The sequence below is a fragment of the Corapipo altera genome, unplaced genomic scaffold (assembly GCF_003945725.1).
Source record: "Corapipo altera isolate COAL_440 unplaced genomic scaffold, ASM394572v1 60960, whole genome shotgun sequence".
NCBI lineage: Eukaryota > Metazoa > Chordata > Aves > Passeriformes > Pipridae > Corapipo > Corapipo altera.
Genome location: NW_020885049.1, coordinates 250,970 through 255,391, shown reverse-complemented (window position 1 = coordinate 255,391; position 4,422 = coordinate 250,970). Strand labels below are relative to the sequence as shown.

The 4,422-nt window shown below is 42.7% G+C and overlaps 1 pseudogene; it reads left to right on the top strand.

Annotated features, from left to right (window-relative positions):
- The first annotated feature begins 1,416 nt into the window (after positions 1-1,416).
- LOC113959572 overlaps positions 1,417-4,422 on the top strand; it is a 4,110-nt pseudogene continuing 1,104 nt past the window's right edge.

Genomic DNA, 4,422 nt, shown 5'->3' with positions numbered 1-4,422 from the left:
CCCCCCCCTTTTTTTTTTTTTTTTTTTTTTTTTGAGTTTGGCCAGAGGAGGTCTCCTACTCAGTTGCTCGGCAACAAACTATCTCTATTGTGAGAACCACTAACACCTTATCTCTTTCTCTGCTAAGGCAAAGGCAAAGTTTTGCAAGAGGGTTTTATATCCTTTTTGCCAAAACCCTGCTTTTTGATTTTTTCTTTTTGCTAAATACGATATTTTTTCAGAAGGGTTTTATAGGGGTAAAACAGCTAAGAATAAGGCATTTCACTAAGATTTTCGTACAAATACTCATTTCCTGGAAAAATTCCCTAAAACTGTCTGCATACTAGCTTGCAGGTAAACGCAAGTCTTTGGGTTTAAGTTATCTACAAGTGAGTAGAAGGACTAAAGAGAGAGATTTTGCGTTCTTTTCTGGGCCACTTGGTTTTCTTTCTCACTGCAACCTCTGCTGCTGTTCCCGTTCGCTCTCCCCCCCCACCCTCGCGGGGGGGGGGGAAGGGAGAGAGAACCTGCTGAAGTTGTTTAGTGTCTGTTCTTGCTGCTGCAGTAGCCCCGAACCGCCTCTCCGTTGCGGCTGCCGGCACCGGTGGCAGTTTGAATAATCTCAAAGGCAAATTCCTATGCTCCTGTGTCATCTGAGACACCTCTTCCGACCGTCATCCCTGGGTTTTAACAGTTACTAACAAACCCATGGTCTTTTCTCCACACACACGCACAACCCCTAACACACACACACACACACACACACACACACACACACACACTAGCACGGCATAGTTAGCAACACCGTGAGCCCACAACGACACACCGGACAAACAACAGAGTCAACACGAGAGTTAACAGAAACACGGGAAAGCAACCTTCTAACCTGCTCCCCTTCTCAACAAGAAGTGATACTTTTCCGGGGTTGCTCCATCCCAGTTTCCCTCTGGGACCGCTCCTGGTTTTTTCTTGCACCGTTACTGCCGGGCTACTCTCCTGCCGGCTCTCGGGCGCTCCTGCTTTACCCCCTCTGTGCTACCTCGCCCTGCTCTGCTACGCCGTGAGGGTTTCCCGGCCATAGCGTCTCTCTGGTGTTCGTCTGTACCACAACTGCACGGGGTGGGTGGCGGCGGCCACGGTTCGAATTCACACAGTTCGGTCGGGGCAGTGTGTGCCAGGCCGCGACGCACTCCCCCCTTCAGCAGGATGACTGCACGACCGAGAAGTTTCTTAGTAGCAGCGAGGGTAATCAAGTCCCAAAGTCTATCTCCCAAACCCCGCCATTCCTCAAAGGCGTAAAGGAGAGGGGGCACTTTAAAGAAACAGTTTTCACAGGTCCAAGCAATAAGCTTGTCAAATACCTTCTCAGCTACTGTTTCACCTTGCTTAGCAAGGATAACTAACAGCAACTTTTTAGCTGCAGTAAACTCTGCTTCCATGCTTGCAGCAAATGACAGGGGGAAGGTAGCGACCCTTCCTACCTCGGTTCGCGCCGACTGGCCCACGACCGAAACTCCTCTGTCCAGCCTCTCACGTCTCCAACCGCGTCTCACCGCAAGGAGATCAATCGGCTACCAGCCTCTCACGGCTACCAGCCTCTCAGGGCTATCATCAGCCTCTCTCGGCTATCAACAGCCTCTCTCGGCTATCATCAACCTCTCTCGGCTACCAGCCTCTTTCGGCTACCAGCGTCTCTCGGTTACCAGCGTCTCTCGGCTACCAGCCTCTCCCGTCTCCAACTGCGTCTCACCGCAAGGAGATCAATCGGCTACCCGCATTCTTCTACCTTTTTGCGCTTTTTATCGCCTGTTCGGACGCCAGATAAAAGGAGAAGATGCAAAAAATGAGCTCGAGAGTCAAAGACACATCCTCATCGAGGTACAGTCAAAGTTCTCCCTTTATTCCAAAAATACACACATTATCAAGGGTCCTACAGGGTTCACACGCTCTATTCTAACTTTCTATTGGTTACATTTACTTTCACACACTATATCTATAACTTTATTGACTCTACTGGCCAAGGCACATTTTCAGGCCCCCCCATCTTCTGGTTTCTCACACTCTGGATAACAACCTCCTTCCCTGTTTTCCTCTATGCAACTTTCTGATATCTGCTGCTCAAGGACACAGATCTGCTGCTGGAGAACACAGGTCCCTGCCGTCCAGCACACAGGCCAGATTGTGCAAGCAGGTCTGAAGCAGTATATGTCCTGCATCATCTAAGATTCTTTCAACAGGTTACCTCCACCAATACTGGATGATCCCCTATGGTATAACATCATATCATATTGCAAAACTATAATTAGAATATTGTGGAATTTGAGTGACTATAGTCACAGGGTAGAAATTGTAAGGTGATAGATAAGACCACACAAAAGAAGAAAAAGGTTTCTGATAGTTTCCTGGAAAAACCCTGAACCTGGGGAGACAATCCCAGAAACTGATAAAAGCATTAAAACAAATAAAGGAGTGATATGGAGATAACATGGTCTTTTTCCCCAAACATCCTGGCTACTGGGAACTCAAGTGGACCCTTGGGCCTATTTCATCTGTCTATCACCCCAAAATTAGTTTATTGACTATAGCCACTCAAACTGCCTAAAGAAAAAGGTATAAAAAGAGATTGGATATAAGCAAAAGTTGGGGAGAAGTTCCATCAACTCTGCAGAGGTAACTGACGGGCTGCCTTTTTCTCCCTCCACCTTCTTGGGATGCCTTGGGTGAGCGATTGCTTTATACATATAGCCTAATTTTACTTTATCTCCATAGTACTTTAAAACTTTTACTTATTCTTTGTTAGTTCTTTTGCTTTAGGGCGTGTGCTTAAGTTTTTGCTTTACTTATTCTTTGTAAGTTGTCTTATTTGTAAGTTACTTTTGCTTGAGAGCAAGTGCTTAATTTTTTCCTTTAAGTTTGTAAGTTAAGTTGCTTCAGAGCATGTGCTTTTTAAGTTGCTTTGCCTTCAAGCATGTGCTTATGCCTGACCTTGTTGTTGCTACATGGTTTCAGTATAACTTCTGCAGTTAAACATGACACAAACTCTGTAAGTTGTCACACATTTGTATTAATAAATGCGTTATTTCGTGAACTGTTAAAGTGAATTCATTTTTAGGTGCTGACAATTTCGTCGACAGCAAAATAACTCATAGGAGAAACCTGCTGAGGGTTTTTCCTACCGCTATTAAGTGTATCAAAGGTATCAAATGTCCTGTCTGTCTCAGTGAATCTGTTAAGCGAAGGGTCTCATTAGGTGAGATGCTAACAGACTGTTTTGGACATTAAAAGGCTTTGATCTCCTGGGGGGACACACTGATAGACAAAAACATAAATTAATACAGGTTGGATAGAAAATTCTTCTTTTCTACCCCTTTTAATGTGGCAGTAAGTAATAAAAATCAGAACATGATAAAAAGAATCCAACATCACCAATAAAACCCATCCTCAAAATAATGAATATAGAGCATGTGTAAGAAAAAATACAGATCCTAAAAGCTATATTAATAATGAAAGAAGCTATTCAGAGAACAGAGATACAAAGAAACATAATCTTAAAAATAATTCAAGATATTTTAATCACAAACTTACAAATAACAATGAACTTGTAAAAGGAAGCTTTACATTTGATTCCCCTCATCGTTGCATGACTATTGAGAGAATTCCTTATTGTTTTTCATGGAATGATTCCCTAAATTCTTTAGATTTTGATGGTGATGATGATGTTGACCTTTCAAGGGAGAAGGCAGAACTGAGAAAAGGAAAAGCAAAGAGAACCTGAAGACTGCACTATTATAGAACAGTCTTCAAATCAGCAACCAAGCAATAGGACACAAGTTTGTCAAAAACACCCAACAGGTAGAAGCCAACCTAAAGTTTTCTCAGTCAACTAAAGGTATTCCAGACAGAGGAGCAGCTACAGATGAGAAAATGCAGAATTTTGCTATCAAAAACACACCTGAGTGTTTTTCTCACAACTCATCTCTTAGTTCCCTAAGTAATATTGATCAAGAAAACAACAACCAAGAAAGGGAACCTGCAAAACAAACTGAGACTCCTGATTCACAGATAAAATCAAATAGATCACAGACTTCTAGTTATGCACCTAAATCATTTCATGTTGAAGATCTCCTGTATGTTTCTCTAGAAACAGTTCTCTCAGTTCTTAGTATTGACTCAGAAGATGATCTGTTGCAGCAATGCGTTAGTTCTGCTATGCCTAAAAAGAAAAAACCCTCAAAAGTAAAGAGTGAAAATGAAAAAAATAATTCTAGAAATATGGGTGATATATTGATAGTTTTACTGCTGAATTTGAGAGACATACAGAGGTCAGATTCAGAACATGGTTTCTCATCTGATTCCGAGAACTTTGATTGGAAAGCTATACAAGAAGGTGCAAATTCTATAGTTAGTAGCTTGCATCAAGCTGCAGCTTCTGCATCACTGACC